This window comes from Hyla sarda, chromosome 6 (assembly GCF_029499605.1).
Source record: "Hyla sarda isolate aHylSar1 chromosome 6, aHylSar1.hap1, whole genome shotgun sequence".
In the NCBI taxonomy this organism is placed as follows: domain Eukaryota; kingdom Metazoa; phylum Chordata; class Amphibia; order Anura; family Hylidae; genus Hyla; species Hyla sarda.
The window spans coordinates 270,039,581-270,060,168 of record NC_079194.1 but is presented as its reverse complement, the minus strand read 5'-3'; the positions used below and the strand labels follow the sequence as shown (position 1 = coordinate 270,060,168).

The 20,588-nt window shown below is 44.9% G+C and overlaps 1 protein-coding gene across 6 annotated transcripts in view; it reads left to right on the top strand.

Moving 5' to 3' along the window:
* RIPOR1 (RHO family interacting cell polarization regulator 1) overlaps positions 1 to 20,588 on the top strand; it is a 342,616-nt gene that overhangs the window by 190,414 nt on the left and 131,614 nt on the right. The window lies entirely within an intron of this gene.

Sequence of the window (20,588 nt, the reverse complement as noted above, 5' to 3'; positions counted from 1 at the left end):
CCAGTTTCCATTCCACATTCAGACTAACCCCCCCCCCCCCCCAACCCAGTCACATCATCCCCATACACCCACACCTTTATTCCAACATCTACCATCCCCACCACAACACCTCACCAGGCATTCATCCTTTCAAAGCATATCCATGCCATATTAATGCCATAACTCTTTTTTAGTTCATAAATGCCATGTCATATTTACATCTTACACCTGTCTTACTCCTGTTATACTCATGTCATACTTACACTCCTGACATATACATGCCATAGCCATCATCATGCCAATCTCATATCGTATCCATACTCATGTCATTTGTGTCACATCCATGTTACATCCGTACTCTTGTCATATTCTTACACCTGCCATACCTTTACCACATTCCTATTCATATCATATTATTGCCATATCCTCACCATATCCATGTCTCAAGTCATATTCATGCTATATCCATTGTATATTCATGTCATATTCAAGCCATTTCCATTGTCATATTCACATCCACACTCATGCAACATCCATATCCATGTTTTCTTCATGTCACATCCATATTCTTGTCCTCTGTGTCACATTTATCTAAATCATGCCATATTCACATCCTTGTCATATTCATGCCATTTTCGTGTTATATATTTATGCCATATTCATAGTCATATCCATATCCTCTATTATAAACACATCACCTCCCCGCCATGGGCTACAATACTTACAAAACTAGAACCAGGCTCTGCTACATAAATGAAAGCACCGGAGTCCCCCCTACTGCTCAGATATACCGGTGATCCACGCTGAGCTCACACTCACCGCCTGCCACGGAGACCGGGTCCCGCTGCCGGGGGGTCCCCATCCCGGAGCGCAGTCACACACCTGACTGTATCACTAAACCAAGAGCGCAGCAGCACATATACGTGCTCCATAGTGCGCTGTCAATCACAGCCACGGGAGCCCCGTAACAGCCGTCTGCAGTCCAGGTAGTACAGCATCGGACTCGCGGCAAACATGAAACAAAGACACATACCAGAATATCAGCATACTTCATACCTACATGTGTATACGTTCCCTGCACATGAATATGCTGTCAACACACTTAAATTATGTTTAATCATGGGCGTGGCCTGGCGGTTGAGATGAGCGGTCGCACATTGTAGGTGCTCCCGCTTAGAGCCTGCATTTTACCTATCCTGTACTGAATCCTGGAGCCTCTGACTCCGCTGACCCGACTCAGGACCAGAACGATGGCACCTAAACTGGATCCTACAAAACAGAAAGATAGATCTGCGGTGGAGAAGCTGCGAGACTATGCCCGCGCGGTGAAACAAGATGGCGCTGGGCGGGCTGGGCCGCAGGGTCGAGCGGAGGAAGCGGAGGAGAGAGAGGCCTTGTTACCTGATGACGACTCTGCCGGCCCTGAGCTGACCCTCCGAGAGGTGAGCGACACCCTCTTGATGGCCATTCAGACGTGCCGGACCTCCCTTACGGGCAAGATGGAGGAGGTCAGGGTGGATGTCGGCCTTCTCCGGCAAGATCTGCAGAGTCTCCGGGAGCGGGTTGGGGAGACGGAGACCCGCATCTCCACTCTAGAGGACACGGTACAGCCCATACCTTCCTCCTTACGAGCAGTGCAGGAGCAGCTGGAGTCGGCCCGCCAGAAGAATGACGACCTCGAGAACCGGCTGCGCCGGAACAACATAAGGGTGATAGGTCTCCCGGAACGCGCAGAGGGCCAGAATCCCGGGGCCTTCGTGGAAACATGGATTCGGGAGCTCATGCCAGATGCTCCCTTCTCTGCTGCTTATGCGGTGGAGCGGGCGCACCGAGTGCCGGCGAAACCACCTGTATCGGGAGCCCCTCCTCGCCCGCTGCTAGCAAGATTCCTCAATTGCAATGACCGGGACCTGATACTCCGTTCTGCCCGCCGGATGCCAGAGATCAAGGTCCAGAATGCCAAGGTGTCCATCTTCCCGGACTTCTCCTCCGATCTCCAGCGCAGGAGGGCCTCCTTCACTTCTGTTAAGGCGCGGTTGCGTGAACGGGGGGTGCCGTATTCCATGGCCTACCCTGCCCGACTCCGGGTGGTGGATGGAGACCGGGCGATTTTCTTTGCCACCCCGCAGGATGCAGATGAATGGCTGAGTAGGCGGAGGTGACCATGCTGCCCCTGGCGAGACCTAGCTGCCTGACCGGATTGATGTGGGTGACAGCCATGGAGTCCCAGCATGTATCCCTTTTCAACATCTCCTGTCTACCCTGGTTCCCTGCTGTGTTTGAGGTACTGTGTATTTCCCTGCTATCCCACCTATTTGGCACCCCCTTTTTTTTTTTTCCTTTTCTTCCTTTCCCCCCCACCGATCACTATTACCCCTGGGACGTTTTAAGTTTGCCCACGTGGGACTGGGACGGACTTCTGTGGGGAGCATGCCCCTCTGTCTTTCCTCCGGTCGGCTGGACCCTCATACCCGGACTGCTCTCCCCATTGTTTTTGATTACCCTCATTGGATGGACCTTTCGAGACTTTCTTCCAGTTCCCCCCACAAATTGGATCCCCCTGCCTGGACATTCCTAATGCTGAATTCCCCCCTCCCTATGCCCCTGCTTGACCTCTGAAGCGAGGTCACTTCCATGTGCCCTTTATGGGTTGAATGGGGTGTGGGTTATGATGACTGCTCTCCTGCTGGGTGGGTGGCGGGAGACTGGTGTTAATGGTGGTCGCTTTGCACTGTTTATTATACTTTCTACTCCTCCAATTCTCGCTCTGTCTCCTGATGTCTCCTCGTCTGTTCCCTCTTTCCTGCCTTGGTTTCTTCCCCCTCCTGAGTATCATACCTTAAGCCTCCTTCCCCCCCCCCCTCCCTTTTTTTATTTTTTTTTCCCCTTGCCCTTTTTGTTTCATTGGTAGTCATTTTCTTCCCCCCCCCCCCCTCGCTTCTTTATTTGTTTTCCTGTTTTTCCTTCATGTTTCTATCTGTTGTCCCCCTTGCCCCTTCTACAGTTTATATCATTCAGAGGCTCATCTACCCCATGTTTGAGCAGGCTCTCCCCACTAGATGGAGCTGTTGCTCTCTCACTGCTTTTCCTGCAGTGGTTGTGTGTGCTTTTGTTATCTTCTACGTTTGTTCCCCATGTTTAGGGGAGGTTTCTCTTGTCAGAATGTGCATTCCCAATGGAGCTTATCTTGTACCACTTCTACCTCTCACCATCTTGGTGCCCTTTCTATCTTCATGGACCCGTGTGTGTTTGTAATATTCTGTTGGTGTGGATGGCTGATGTTTGTGTTGTCTTTCTGTGTCTCATGCTGTGTTCTTTGTGCTAACTCTCTTTTACCATGGCAGACCTTAGAGTAATGTCATGGAATATACGGGGGGCCCGGGCCCCTCGTAAACGTACAATGGTCTTTGCACATATTAGGAAGTTTCGCCCTCATGTGATAGCATTACAAGAGACACATCTCACCCCAGACAGAGCCCACCAGTTTACCAAACCTTGGGTGCAGTGGTCTCACCACTCCTTCCATACATCTTTTTCTAGGGGTGTTTCACTTTTGGTTGCTAGGTCAGTGAGATGGGATCCTGTAACTGTGCGGAGGGACTCACAAGGTCGTTTTATTTTTGTGTATGCCTATATTAATAATGTGCCTTATGTGCTGCTATGCATTTATAATCCCCCGCCGGCCTCCATGGAGATGTTGCATAGTGCTGTCACTTTTGCTGCTGGCTACCCTTCCGCGCGTGTGCTGTGTGTGGGAGATTTTAATATGGTGCCTGACCTGGTCATGGATCGCCATAGTACCAGGGGGGGTTCCTTCGGGAACTGGGAACACTCCTCTCTCTTTGTTGGTAGATGAAATTGGCTGGGTGGACATCTTTCGGGATCGTTATCCTCATACTAGACAATTCTCCTGCCACACTCTGGGTCGCAATGCGCTGTCCAGAATCGACCTTGCCTATGGTAATCCGCTTCTCATGTCTCAGGTCTCGGCGGTTTCGTATGAACCGCGTGCTGTATCTGACCATTCTCCATTATTGTTGGACATTCGCGTGGCCGATTCTGTTACACCGCACAGATGGAGAATACACCCTTTCTGGCTGGATCAGATTGGCCCCAATGACCGTATCCCGGACCAGCTTCAGGTGTTCCTTCAAGCCAATGTTCCTGGAGGTTCTCATGTGCTGGTATGGGAGACTCTAAAGGCATACCTGCGGGGCTGCCTGCGATCTACGATCTCTTTTATTAAGAAATCTGCGTCTCGGCGGGAGGAGGAACTGGCCAGTTCCTGCACCGCTCTGGAGGCCAGATATGTGGCGGACCCCTCAGAGTCTAATAAGGCGGCTTGGCTGCGGGAGGGCAGACAATATATGCTACATCTTCATGAAAAAGCCAATAGGAAATTGTTTTTCACCAAGCAATTCTATTTCGAACATGGTAATCAATCCAGTAAACTGTTAGCTCACGTAGTATAGTACGGCAATCTACTGCAGCTGCTCAGGTTCTTAAACTTAAAGCCCCAGATGGGTCTATGCTGCTGGGGATGGAGGAGATGACACAAAGTTTTTCTGCTTTTTATACTAACCTCTATTCTTCGCACTTTCAATATGATGATGCGGAGCTGGCCTCTTACCTGGACGGAATAGATTTCCCTGTTTTATCTGATATTGATAGAGACATGTTAGATGCCCCTCTTACACTCCTGGAAATACAGGAAGCAGTAGCTGATATGACTAGGGGTAAGTCCCCGGGCCCGGATGGCCTCCCTTTGGAGGTTTATCTTCGGTACTCGGAGATTCTCCTTCCTCCCCTGATGGCTATGTTTGAAAAGGCGTTTATAGATGATATTCTACCTAGCTCTATGTACGAGGCGACCATAGTTGTCCTCTTGAAACCTGACAAAGATCCCTTAGAATGTGGCTCCTATCGGCCGATTTCTTTATTAAATCTGGATTATAAAATTCTCACAAAAGTTTTAGCTAAACGGTTGAATCAGGTAGTACTGTCCATTATACACTCAGATCAGACCGGATTCATGCCGGGCAAGTCCACATCGGACAATATCCGTAGGGTTCAAACTGCCGTCCAGGTGGGAGGGGCTCTGGGTGGTGATTGGGCCCTGGCATCCTTAGATGCTGCCAAGGCTTTTGACTCGGTGGAGTGGGGGTACCTGCAGGCAGTGCTCTCTAGGTTCGGTTTTGGTCCTGCTTTCCGGAAGTGGGTCTCCCTCCTCTACCGGTGTCCGCGGGCCCAGGTCCTGGTTAATGGTACTTGCTCGCGCCCGTTTCCCTTGGGCAGGGGTACGCGTCAGGGGTGCCCTCTGTCCCCGCTCCTGTTTGCGGTGGCGGTGGAGCCCCTTGCACTGCGTGTCCGCCAGGATCCTGGTTTCCGTGGTATGCCGGTGGGAGATAGGGAAGAACGCATTGGTCTGTACGCGGATGATACAGTGCTCTTTCTTTCAGACCCGTTGACGACACTGCCGTATGCTATGGCCTTACTGGATAGGTTTGGATTCTATTCTGGGCTGTTTATTAACTGGTCTAAATCCGTTATTATGCCCCTCCTGCGTAAATCTTGGCCCCCCATTATGTGTGGCCTTCCAGTGGTAACGGAGTTTAAGTATCTGGGGATCCTCATCCACAGAGACCCAGCTGGTGACCTATCGTCTAACATCCTCTCACTGATCCCATATGTCAAATCCAAATTTAGAGTTTGGGCTACGCTACCGCTATGTTACTGGGCGTGTTAATCTTATTAAACTCATTATCCTTCCTAAATGCCTATATATGTTGGAACACGCCTCTGGGCCTGTCCCTAAATATTTCTTTGACTCCCTTCACTCTCTTCTGTCCCCATTCATTTGGGGCCCGAATAGACGCAAAATTCGACTATCTACTTTGCAACGCCCTAAATTAGCGGCAGGTATGTCATTACCCGACTTCTACCTTTACTATTTGGCGGGCCAGCTACGATATCTCAGGCAATGGATAGGAGAGGATGTTGGAACAGGCCCGGAGCGATCCTTGACTAGCTTTGTCCCGTTCTTGACCCCGAGACTTCTACTGGAGAGTCCCACCCTTGGCGGGCGGGCTTACCTACCCCTTCATAAACTGGCGATCAAGGTGTGGCGTGCGGCTAAGGTGCTCTATGGCTATACTGGTGTGCCATTGGATCTCCCGATGTGGGACAACCCCTTCCTCCCACACATTACTGTCTCTCTGGACCCACCCTTTTGGAGGGGACTCGGGATTCTTACTTTAGACCATGTGTACCGTGACAATGTACTGTGTTCCTTTGATCAGTTGCAATCCACCTATGCTTTGCCTAGGCACTGTTTTTTTTAGGTATTTACAGTTGCGCCATGCGCTTAATGCTCAGTTCCCTGTGGGCAGCGCCCCTATCTCAGCCTTCCCTCTAATAGGTGTGCTGCGATCTCAGGGTCCTAGGGGGCTGGTGTCCATCCTTTATACACACCTCATTCAGGCCAAGATTACCGGTTCCCAGCTGCCGGCGGTCCGGCATTGGGAATCTCATATCCCCAATTTGTCCACAGAGATCTGGGAGGAAATATTTTCTTCACATATGCTGGTGTCCCCAGCGGCTAATAATAAATTAATTCAATTGAATGTCATTCATTACAGCTATGTCACCCCTCTCAGACGGTTTAGAATGGGTCGTTCCGACTCTGATGCCTGCCACCGCTGTGGTGATGCCGGAGCGGACTTTTGGCATCTTATTTGGGCTTGTCCCATTATTGAGGCATTTTGGGGGGAGGTCATTCGATTCCTCAACACGCTCGCCCAGCCTCCCTTTTCTGCTGACCCCTTAATCTGTCTATTTGGTATTTTAGATGAGATGTGGACTCATCATGTCCGCGTCTTCTTGAGGGAAACATTATTTATGGCCAGGAAGGCTATTGCACTTAAGTGGATGGACCCCGGCCCCCCTACTTTATCTCAATGGAAGGCTTTGGTGAATGCAGTGATTCCCTTCTCCCATTTGGTATATAAACATAGGAAATGTCCCGGTAAATTTCTTTCAGTGTGGGGTGAGTGGTGCTCCTCTCCGTCCACGCAATGCTCATACTCTGTCTCCTCGTGGGCCTCCATCTCCGATTCCTGGAGATCGTGTGTGATTGCATGGTGCGCTTGTTGTCTTCTCTCTTTTATGTGATATGTTAGCTGGTCCTCTCTGCTCTCTTTTCTTGCACGGGTCTGCTTTCTTTCCTTTCTCTTCTTTCCCACCTTCCTCCTTCTCTCTCTCCATTTCTTATCTTTTTCTCTTAACTATGATGGTACACAACTTCGCCCAGGGTATGCTCCGTGGGGGTGCTCCAATTCCTAGTTTCTAGAGTATACCGGGTTCTCCCGGTTTGCGGTTGCCTGTTTAATGTTTTTTATTTTGTACTCTAAGACAAGTAACCCTGTCGTTTACATTCTGTCAGACTGTACTTTGCTCAGGCGCCCTTGAATCAATGTAACGTGTAATACCATGTTGACACTTTAGTGGGCCTGCGTGCCGATTGTCCCTTACTTTTCAATAAAACGTGTTTAAAAAAAATTATGTTTAATCATAAACCTGCTCAAAACTTTCACAGTCTTTTTGTACATATATAAGGAGCCCATTGGATTGACCAGACCACATGACCTGATGAAAAGGGGGTCCCGCTCCTTGAAACGCGTTTGATACTATCTTGTCACTCTGTTTTTGCATTTTGTTGTATTTATTTTAATTTTTTTTAGGCAAATAAAGCCTTCCTTTTTTTTTTGCACCTTTACCTGAGTTTCTCTCAAGTCTTTTACCAATTCAAGAACGGATGTGGAGAAGTGCCTGGACCAGCAGTCATTTTTTCTTAAATCCATAGGACATCCACTGATTCCATTCCGGGGCCACTGCAGAGGACCACGGCAGACTGTCAGGCAGCATCCCACTTTGATGTGTCACAATCAAGTGACGACACTTGCAATTTACGGTGTTGTGCTCGCAGTACAAGCACACCTTTATTGCACCCACCAGGGTTAACTGCACATAGCTGCGCATTTGTTTTTTTTCTCTTTCTCAGTCTATGCCAATTTTTGTTTTGAGTCCTTGAAATAGCTTTTTTACTTTTTTTTTCTGTTTATATGAAGTCATCAAATATCAACAATTCTGGATTTTGATGTAAACTGTATAAACTTAAATGCTTATTGGATTTAACTGAGAACTGTCTGAAAAGACTCCTGTGCTCTCTCCTGTCTGAAAGGACTCCTCTGTGCTTTCTCCTGTCTGATCAGACAGGAGAAAGCACAGAGGAGTGTATCTGACTGGAGAGAGCACAGAGGAGTGCTAGCCCACCCTCACTTACTGGACTTTGTCCATGCCTGTGCTTCAGCTTGGACTAAACCATGATTTTAAAAGCCATGATTTTATAAAAAGGAAATAAAATTTTAAGGTTAATGTTTTGCCAAGATGTACAACATAGTGCCCATTTAACCTGTTAAGTACCAGGATGCAGGGGGCTATCTGTATGTACTTCGTCCGTAAGGACCAGGGGTGTTCCTGTACTCCCTGGTCCCGTTACTGGGGTTTGAAGCTTGCTCAGGAGCACGGTGGCAGCAGAGATCACTGTGTCTGACTAGAAAGACTACATGACTTTCTCCAGGATGTGTAGCAGCTGATATTTAACATTTTATGTAAGTTATTGTTAAACTCTGTTTAACTTTATGCGATTACGTGATTTAAAAATTATTTTTCTAGAGTACCCCTCCACCACCTGGATGGGGAAAAGAATGGAAGCTATCGCTTGCTGCTACCAGATTCCTGAGGTCAAACTATGTAAAACTTATTAGCTCACCTCTCTAAAAATAAAAACACATATATTTTTCATAAAAACTATTTTTTTTATATAAGAAAAAACTTTGCCAGGATTGCTGTTTATTTTTTTTTCGCTTTTCTTTGCCCTAAAAAGGATCTCTGACCCGATTCGATTGGCAGCCATACATGCAAAAGCAATAACCCAGCCTCCATCATGTTTGACAGATGATGTGGCATGCTTCAGATCATAAGCCCTTCCATTTCATCTTCATACTGTTCTCCTTTCAGCATTCTAAGACAGTGTAAAGGGTACTCAGCCCCTAGACATCTTATCCCCTATCCAAAGCGATCGCCAGCCCACAACCCCATAATGCGCATGCAAGGAGCCAACTCTGCTCTGTGCCAGATTATGAGCAACCACAGCAGTCACGACCCCTCCCATAGATATTAATCGAGGGGTATGACGACCAATACTGCCCGCAGCTTAGCACAGCTAGCGTTCTGAACCTAAATGTTCAGAATGCCGGCTGTACTGAGCTGCAGACGGCCAAACGCCATGCTTCTGGGCCGCAGATCGTGTGTGTCCCAGCGGCCTGACCCCCAGCAATCATACATTGTATCCCCTATCCCTTGTATAGGGGCGGAATACCCCATTTTAATGTAAATTTTATTTGCTCAAAGAATCTTGTTCCAGCATTAACTGTTTTTTAGATGTTTTATACCTATGATTGATCTAGATTTGAGTTTGATCAGTAGTTTCATCTGAGTATATACCTACCACATTGAGAGTATACTTGACTTTGTGTTCTTTCAGGCCTTTTTGGTTATTTTCCTTAAATTAGGAATGTACCAGACTGATTAAAGTGATCAGAGGAAAGAAAATAGGAAAGAAAACATTAAGTGTCAGAAGCCTCAATAATAGGATGGAGGAACTGGAACTATTAGTGTTGGAGAAAGACTATGATATAGTGGGGATAAGTGAGACATGGCTGGATGCAAGTTATGACTGGGAGGTTAAGTACAGGGCTACATTCTGTTCAGGAATTATATGTAAAATCCTGTCTTAGGCCCATTCTGCATGAGGACATAGGTGAGGAAAATGATCATGTGAAGATATGCGGTGGAGGTAAGAATAAGAAATTACTGTTAAAGGGGTATTCTAGGATTTTGTTTTATTTGACTATGCTACAGGGGCTGTAAAGTTAGTGTAGTTCATAATATAGTGTCTGTACCTGTGTGTGACTGTTTTCTCATAATTCTTATGTGATTTTCACTCCAATATTTATTTTTAACAGCATACAAAAATTACTGTTGTCACAGATTTTTCCCAGGTTGCATGCGGCCAAGACCTGACTCACTAGTGACAGGGAGTGTGTCTGCTTCAATGGGTGGAGGGATCGCTTGGTGGGAGAAAGATCTATCTGCAACTAATGCAACAGCTGCAGGCACCCTAATTGAAAACCAGAGGTCTTTTGAATGGATGCAGCTCATTTATGTTTCACTGGGTGGGGTAGCTGATGTGTGGGATGGAGGAAAATGGAATTATGGGATTTGTAGTAAAAAAAAATAAAAAATCAACAGGAAATACCAGTTCACAAAAAGCTACGCATAGTGTTATGGTAATCTCACAACATAACCATTTAGCCCCATGATCCTTCCTAAGCATGTCCATTACTGCCTGCCAGGTACGTACTAAAATCACCTTATGGTGGATAACGCCTTTAAGGGTTTGTTATAAATCACCAAGTAGAATAGAAGCAGCAGAAAACCTCCTAATATAACCAATAAATGGAGCAGCAACTACCCTTACATAGGCTAGAAAGCTGAAACCTTCCAGGGGAAGCAGGTTTTTGGCAATAATAAAGGACAATTACATGTGCCAACTAGTGCAGGACCCAACAAGAGGTAGGGCACTTCTGGACCCTATACTAACCAATAGGCCAGACATAGTATCTGAGGAAGATACTCCTCAGAGGGTATGGATTCATACCAATATGCAGTGGAGAAGGATTTGGTTGCCCTTGGCAACTCCCTAACTCAGTCCTCGCCCGCATCTGACAATTTAACCAGGAATGAGCGCATAGCTCTTAAGGAACTTGCTCCCTATGACGATATGGTAATTAGAATGTCAGATAAGGGAGGACTAGTTACGGTCATGGATAAAAACATGTATATTTCACAAATAGAGGAAATGTTGGGAGACTCTACTACATACAGAAAATTATATGTCGACCCTACAGAAAAATGTAAACAGGAATTAGTAAAATTATTGGATGAAGGATTGTCATTAGGCATCATCACCGTGAGAGACAGGGATTACCTCCTTGTGGAGGAACCAATCATCATGTAATGTAGGCCCTCCCTAAAACACAAAAAGACATAGTACCTCCCCCCATGAGACCGATTGTCTCAAACAGTGGTTCATTGCTGGAGCGTTTATCTACAAGGGCAGACTTAATGATCCAACCACTTGTACAACGTACCCCAGGATATTTAAAAGATTCGAGAGATGTATTAAGAGCAGTGGAACACATACAATGGGATCCAGGACTTTCATTTCATGTCTTGTCGTTGTACACGAGCATCCCTTGGCATGTGACCATGGAAGCCCTGGACTACCATCTATGTAAACATAGTAATTACTCCATAAACTTATGTGAATTCATTAATATGACCATTTGGTTTTTAATGTCCCGTAATTTATTTAATCTTTAATAGGGCGTTTTTTTTTTGTTCAAACCAGTGGCATGTCCATGGGGGCTAGACACTTCCCATCCCTTGCAAACCTCACTATGTCCTTTTGGGAGTCCAAGTTCATATTTACAGTGGATAACCCATTCAGTGATTATATACAGTGGTACGGCCGATTTATAGACGACCTCCTCCTTGTATGCAGGGCGAACATCAAGGCCGTACCACTGTTCACTGAATATTTAAATACTAACTCCTTTAATTTAATTTAAAATGTACTTCTCATACCAATTCTACCACCATAGTATTTTTGGACTTGGAACTTAGAGGGGAATCTCACAAAACACATCGTAAGCCAACTTCAGGGAATACTGAACTCAGGGCTGATAGTAATCACCCTCGTCATACGAAACAGTCACTACCAGTAGGTGAACATATTAGACTAAAACATAACTGTACAGTACCACAAATATTTGACAGACAAACCAGTGAATTAGAACAGAGACTGAAAAATAGGGGTTACTCCCAAAACACATTAAAAAGGGCCAAGAACATGGTTTCAAATAAAAACAGCAATGAATGAATTAATTCGAAACCAAATATAAACCGGTATTGAACTTAACTTATTATCCGTATTTTAATAAAATGTAAAACCTAATTTTCAAACACTTACCGTTATTGACACAAGACAATGTAATTCACAATTTGTTGCGGGAAGGATGCCTTATAGTATCCAAAAAAGCACCAACACTGGCAGACAAACTATCGCAAAGTGTGGCGCAAACCAAAACAAATTCTCAGAGTGGGTGGTAAATACAAAAAGGTTTTTACAAGTGCGGGTATAAAATCTGCTGCACATGCAATTTTTCCAAGCTAACAAAAATATTTAAAAATGCAAATGGCATGAAAACATTTGACATAAAAAGCTACATGAACTGCAACTACAGTAATATTGTATATATCATTGAATGTATTCTTTGTAATTTAATGCATGTAGGTTATACCACATGTAAATTGATAATTAGAGCATATCAATGATATTAATAACAATACTAACCGTAATAGATCAGCAGCATCTGCACATTTTCATACCATACATGATGGTAACACGAAAGGATTCAGAATTTATGCCATTGAACATGTAAGTGCAGGAATGAGAAGGGATGTCTTCGGAAGAAATTAGATGTTAGAGAGGCGTTCTGACAATTTATGCTGGATACACGCATTCCAACAAGTATGAACATCCGACGAAAATTATTAGTTCATTATTGAAGTTTTACAAACCTCCCCAGCTCATGAGTACTGATAAAACTTGTTTTTCATTTGCACAGCCCACCTTTCCAAAGATCTGTCAAACGCCAGTGGGGTGTAAATGCTAACTGCACCCCTTATTATTTGTAAACGCACATGGCCCCTGACTTCCATTATAAACAAATTCTCTTTCCAAAAGCTCAACTGCACTCCTCCTCTTCTGAGCATTGTAGTGCGCCAGCAGAGTACTTGATGGCCACACATGGGGTATTTCCATACTCAGAAGAAATGGGGTTACAAATTTTGGGGGTCATTTTCTCCTATTACCCCTTGCAAAAAATTTAAAATTTGGGGGGGAAAACTGCATTTTAGTGAAATATTTTTTTTAATTGTCATTTTTTTCAGCAAAATTTGCTTTCCAAAAGCCAAATTGGACTCCTTTTCTTCTGAGCATTGTAGTTTGCCTGCAGAGCATTTTACATCCTAGCATGGGGTATTTCCATACTCAGAAGAGATGGGGTTACAAATTTTGTGGGGCATTTTCTCCCATTACCCTTTTGTAAAAATGGTAAATTTGGGGAAAAAACTGCACTTTAGTGAAAAAATTTTTTTTTTCATTTACACATCCGACTTTAATGAAAAGTCGTCAAACACCTGTGGGGTGTTAAAGGGGTATTCCGCCCCTAGACATCTTATCCCCTATCCAAAGGATAGGGGATAAGATGTCAGATCGCTGCGGTCCCGCTGCTGGGGACCCCTGGGATCCCCACTGCGGCACCCCGCTATCATTACAGCACAGAGCGAGTTCGCTCTGTGCGTAATGACGGGCGATACGGGGGACGGAGCAGCGTGATGTCATGGCTCCGCCCCTCATGAGATCACAGCCCGTCCCCTTAATGCAAGTCTTTGGGAGGGGGCGTGACGACCGCCACGCCCCCTCCCATAGACTTGTATTGAAAGGGGCGGGCCGTGACATCACGAGGGGCAGGGCCGTGACGTAACTATGCTCCGGCCCCTGTACCGCCCATCATTTTGTGCAGAGTGAACGCGCTCTGTGCTGTAATGATAGCGCGGTGCCGCAGCGGGGATCCCAGGGGTTCCCAGCAGCGGGACCGCGGTGATCTGACATCTTATCCCCTATCCTTTGGATAGGGGATAAGATGTCTAGGGGCGGAATACCCCTTTAAGGCTCACTGGACCCTTGTTACGTGCCTTGAGGGGTGTAGTTTTCAAAATGGTATGCCATGTGGGTGTTTTCTGCTCGTCTGGCACCATAGGGGCTTTCTAAATGTGACATGCCCCCCCAAAATCATTTCAGCAAAATTCACTCTCCAAAATCCCATTGATGCTCCTTCCCTTCTGAGCCCTCTACTGCGTCCCCACTTGACATACACATATGAGGTATTTCCTTATTCGAGAGAAATTGAGTTACAATTTTTTTTTTCTTATTACCCCTTGTAAAAATTCAAAAACTGGGTCTAAAAGAACATACGAGTATAAAAAAATGAAGATTTTGAATTTTCTCCTTCACTTTGCTGCTATTCCTGTGAAACACCTAAAGGGTTAACACACTTACTGAATGTCATTTTGGATACTTTTTAGGGGTGCAGTTTTTATAATGGGCTCATCTGTGGGGTATTTCTAATATGAAGGCCCTTCAAATCCACTTCAAAACTGAACTGGTCCCTGAAAAATTCCGATTTTGAAAATTTTGTGAAAAATTTTGCTGCTGAACCTTGACGCCCTCTGATGTCTTCCAAAAGTAAAAACATGTCAACTTTATGATGAAAATATAAAGTAGACATATTGTATTTGTGAATCAATATATAATTTTATTTGTAATGTCTGTTTTCCTTACAAGCAGAGAGCTTCAAAGTTAGAAAAATGCTAAATTTTCAATTCTTTTTCATCACATTTTTGAATTTTTCACCAATAAATTATGCAAGTATCGACAAAAATTTACCACTAACATGAAGTAGAATGTCACGAAAAAACAATCTTGGAATCAGAATGAAAAGTAAAAGCATCCCTGAGTTATTAATTACAGTGTTGCACCATTTTTCATATAATGGTACTCTTTATTGGAGGTACGCTTTAATTGTTCTATAAAGCTTTTGTCTGTTTCTGCCTGTAGCTGGATAAGCTATCCTGGAAGGTTCAGTAAAACTACATTCTCTGCATTATTACAATATGCTGGATTTGCAGATCGAAAAGAGGTGAGAAAAAGTGAGGTTATATAGCACACACCCCATCGGTCCAGCCAAGACGCTAGAGAGAGTGTGATGGTGCACGGGTTAAAGCCTCCAGACCTCTGTGTATCCACTACTAGTCCCAGCAAGTCACCAAATTAACCCTTAGATAAACGTGTTTCCACCAGAGCTGCCTTCAGAAAGGTGAGCTCATATATTTAGAGATCAAAGACCAGAGCTGATTAATTAAACATTTAATCTGAAAAAAGGTATCACAGTGCTGTATATATAAAAACACATAAACAAATCACATACAGGTATAAAAATATATAAAAGAGTTTGGCAAGACAAGTTCAGAAAACAAAAGATGAAGTTCTTACAGCATGATGATATAGCAGTCCATGAGAGTGCTGTTCTTAGGATGGTCTTGTCAGCTTGTTGCACAGCATTGAACAACCTGAGTCTAGCATGTTAAATATTATATATCTGCCTTTTTGGAGGGAGACTCCATTCCCCCCTCCCCTCTGATCCCACCAGGGGGGCATCTCTCTTCCTGACCCCTTATCTCTTTGATTATATGATGAGACCAGAGTGCCCTTACATCCTGCTGCTTCAAAAGAGCCTCTGACTTCAAAGGAGATACAAACAGACAGCCAGACCCCCAATAAAATGCAATACACAAACCCACAGTCTGAATGACCTCTTACCCCCAGGTCTTAGGTTATACACAAATACAATAAAAACACATGTATGTTTCCATAATCAGGCCTTGGGCCTGACAGTAGGCGACAAAAATTTGTAGCAATATGATTTTACATTCTGTTTGCCATTTGTTGCCTATGTTCTGTTGTTGGTGTTTTTCCTTAACGGGGTACTCCGGTGAAAACCTTTTTTTCTTTTAAATCAACTGGTGGCAGAAAGTTAAACATATTTGTAAATTACTTCTATTAAAAAATCTTGATCCTTCCTTTACTTATTAGCTGCTGAATACTACAGAGGAAATTCCTTTCTTTTTGGAACACTGATGACATCACGAGCACAGTGCTCTCTGCTGACATCTCTGTCCATTTTAGCAACCATGCATAGCAGATGTATGCTAAGGGCAATATGGTGGCTCAGTGGTTAGCACTGCTGCCTTGCAGTGCTGGGGACTTGGGTTCAAATCCCACTAAGGACAACAATAAATAAAGTGTTATTATTATAATAATGTCAGCAGAGAGAACTGTGCTCGTGATGTCATGTGAGAGCATTCCAAAAAGAAAATAATTTCCTCTGTAGTATTCAGCAGCTAATAAGTACAGGAAGGATTAAGATTTTTTAATAGAAGTAATTTACAAGTATGTTTAACTTTCTGCCACCAGTTGATTTAAAAGAAAAAAGGTTTTCACCGGAGTACCCCTTTAACCCCCTTAAGGATGCTTCATACCCAGTGGGTGCCAGCTGCTATCAGCAGCTGGGACCCATGGCTAATACCGGACTTTGGCAATCAGGTTGATATCTGACAATAGCCCTTTTATCGCAGCATCGATCAAAGTTGATCACAGCATCTAGATGCAGGAAAAATTGTCAACTAGCTCAGGGAGCTGATCTGGACCACCGCTCAACAATCTGCCTTATCAGCTGAGAGGAAAGTCGTTACCGTCCCGTCCAATTTGGTGCTCTAATAATGCAGGCAGCCTATGTTAAGTGCCAATAAAACTGATTAATGCTGTGCTTTGTAGAATACCATTATTCATTGTATACAGTTGAAAGATTGCATGTAATAGTTTTTTTTTGTTTGTTTGTTTTTATTTTTTGCTGTGATTTTGCACAAATTACTAAATTTTGCACAAATGTAAAATTACCTCAGAACTTGCTGTAGGATGTAACTTTTCTAAGACAAGGCAGACGTGGTATGAATAATTTTTTTTTTTTTAATGTTTGGGCAATTTTTGCGCCTTTAAAAAAAACAAAAAAGAAACGCACATGGTAAATATCTGTGTTACTTTTATTTAAGAGAATTGATGATCCATAAATTATTCTTACTATCAAGATAGTAAGAATTATTCTATAAATCAAGATATAAAAAATATCATCTTACTCCGCATACCTGCAATTACAATTTAGTAATTACAGGTATGCTAAGTAAGAAGATATTTTTATATCTTGATTATAATATTTTATTGCAAAGTAACTTATAGTAATTTATAGAACATTTTAGTCTATAGTTAATAAACATATGTAATTTAGGTAGTTCTGGAAATTTGAATATATTTCTAAATGCATGCAGTATTCTTGGCATCGAGTGTTGCATTAAAAAGGGCAGCGTTGGTAATCTACGTAAGGGCAAATCTTTCTTGATGGCATCTTTCCATGGCCTAGTTTAAATGAAAACTATCATTAAAACTAATTTGTGCTATTGCACTCCTTATGGTAAATAAAAAAATCTTCCGAATGTGGGGGGGGGTTTGCAAACTTATCCAATCTTAGCTCACCTCACACACTGAACTCTCTGGGCTGTGTGTGGCAGAGTGAGGAAGTTCTCCCCTGTATGACTTCAGATGATGTCACTCCTGCTGGGTAACACTCCTTCCCAGTCTGTGAATCTGACAAAGACTGAGCAGAAAATACAGAGCAATATAAAGGTAGAAAACTAAAATAAAAATAATCCACCCCCTGCCTTTATCATGATGGGGGCAGGGAACTGGGAAGATTATAAAATTTAACAAGATCATGACAGGTACTGTTTAACCTGTTAAGGACACCCTGGTACTTAAAGGACAACTGCAGCGGTATGACACTTATCCCCTATCCACAGGATAGGGGATAAGTGTTTGTTTGATTGCGGGGGTCCGACCGCTGGGACCCCCCTCGATCTCCCTAACTGGGCGCCGCCATTAGTTATCATGGGGACGTAGCGTCGACCTAGAGGTCGACTGCGACGCCCAGTCTCCTCCCCGTCCCCATACAGTTCTATGGGGGAGACGGGGAGGCACGAACGCTTCCTCCCCACCTCTCCCATAGAGATGTATGGAGGAGGCGTGCCGGCTGCAACATCATGCTGCGGCTGGCACGCCCCCTGCACGGAACAGCCGCGGCACCGTACAGCAGATCACAGGGGGTCCCAGTGGTCGGACCCCCAGCGATCAAACACATACCCCCCCCCCCCCCATATGTCGGTGATCGAATTCACACCAGCGATTTGTGCCGATTACGGGTCTATGGTGACCCGGAAAATAAGGGAGATTGGGGTTGTCCACGACACCCACGATCCCCCTGAAGGGATAGGTGTGAGGTGGCAGGGGTGCCGCCCCTCCTATCCTTGCTATTGGTCATCCAAGCGCGGGGGGGGGGGGGGGGTTAACTTTCAGTTTCCCCGTTCTGCCCACCCACAATAGGCGGGGCAGAACTGGGAAACCGGCGAGGACCGGCGCCGAAGTCCACTTACCCATTGGCGGCGGCGGTGATCGGCGGGCATCGATGACGTGCAGCTGGATCCTACGGAAGCCTGTGAGTTGCCTAGCAACATCTGGAGGGCTACAGTTTGAGACCACTATACGGTTTCCTCTAAACTGTAGTCCTCCAGATGTTGCAAAACTACAACTCCCAGCATGCCCAGACAGCTATTTGCTGTGTGGGCATGCTGGGATTTGTAGTTTTGCAACAGCTGGAGGGCTACAGTTTGGAGATCACTGTGCAGTGGTCTCTAAACTGTGGCCATCTAGATCGTGCTAAACTACAACTCCTAGCATGCCCACACAGCAGTAAAAGGAAAAAGACCCCCAAAATGTGTAACGCAATTTCTCCTGAGTATGGAAATACCCCATATGTGAGCGTAAAATGCTCTGCGGACGCACAAAAAGGCTCAGGAGTGAGAGCGTACCATGTACATTTGAGGCTTAAATTGGTGATTTGCACAGTGGTGGCTGATTTTACAGCGGTTCTGACATAAACGCAAAAAAAAATACCCACATGTGACCCCATTTTGGAAACTACACCCCTCACGGAACGTAAAAAGGAGTATAGTGACCCTTAACACCCCGCAGGTGTTTGCCGAATTTTCATTAAAGTTGGATGGGAAAATGAAGAAAATTTTTTTTTTTCACTAAAACGCTGGTGTTACCCAAAATTTTTCATTTTCACAAGGGAAAATAGGAAAAAAGCCCCCCAAAATTTGTAACCCCATCTCTTCTGAGTAAGAACATACCCCATATGTGAATGTAAAGTGCTCTGCCGGCGAACTACAATGCTCAGAAGAGAAGGAGCACCATTGGGATTTTGAAGAGAAAATTTGTCCGGAATTGAAGGCCACGTGTGTTTACAAAGCCCCCATAGTGCCAGAACAGTGGACACCCCCCCCCCCCCACACACACACACACACATGTAACCCCATTTTGGAAACTACACCCCTCACCTAATGTAATAAGGGGTACAGTGAGAATTTACGCCCACAGGTGTCTGACAGATTTTTGGAACAGTGGTCCTTGAAAATGAAAAATTTAATTTTTCATTTGCACAACCCACTGTTCCAAAGATATGTCAAACGCCAGTGGGGTGTAAATACTCACTGCACCCCATATTAAATTCTGTGAGGGGTGTAGTTTCCATAATGGGGTCACTTGGGGGGGTCCACTGTTCTGGCACCATGACAGGCGTTTGACAGGCTTTGTAAACGCACATGGCCCCTGACTACCATTCCAAACGAATTCTCTTTCCAAAAGCTCAATGGCGCTCCTCCTCTTCTGAGCATTGTAGTTCGCCAGCAGAGCACTTGACGTCCACACATGGGGTATTTCCATACTCAGAAGAAATGGGGTTACAAATTTTGGGGGTCATTTCTCCTATTACCCCTTGTAAAAATGTTAAATTTAGGTAAAAAACAGCATTTTAGTTAAAAAAAAATTTTTTTTTCATTTATACATCCAACTTTAACAAAAAGTCGTCAAACACCTGTGGATAGTTAAGGCTCACTGTACCCCTTGTTGTGTTCCTTTAAGGGGTGTAGTTGCCAAAATAATATGCCATGTGGGTATTTTTTGCTGTTCTGGCACCACAGGGGCTTCCTAAATGCGACATGCCCCCAAAAAAACATTTCAGCAAAATTTGCTTTTAAAAAGCCAAATGTGACTCCTTCTCTTCTGAGCATTGTAGTTCGCCAGCAGAGCATTTTACGCCCTAACATGGGGTATTCCCATACTCAGAAGAGATGGGGTTACAAATTTTGGGGGGCATTTTCTCCCATTACCCTTTGTAAAAATGATAAATTTTGGGGAAAAACTGCACTTTAGTGGCAAATTTTTTTTTCCATTTACACATCCGATTTTAACGAAAAGTTGTCAAACACCTGTGGGGTGTTAAGGCTAACTGGACCTTGTTTCGTGCCTTGAGGGGTGTAGTTTCCAAAATGGTATGCCATGTGGGGTTTTCTGCTGTTCTGGCACCATAGGGGCTTTCTAAATGCTATCGGCGCCGCTGCTCCTTCTCTCCCCCTGACTATCTGTGCCGCTGCCCCATTGCCAGCGCCGATAGCCAGGGGGAGAGAAGCGGCGCCAGCAATGGGCCAGCGGCGCTGATAGCCAGGGGGAGAGAAGGGGCAGCGGCACCCATTGCCGGCACCGCTGCCCCGTTGCCTCCCCCATCCCCGGTTGTAGAATTACCTGTTGCCGGGGTCGGGTCCATGCTGCTTCCGGTGTGGCGTCCCCTGCATCG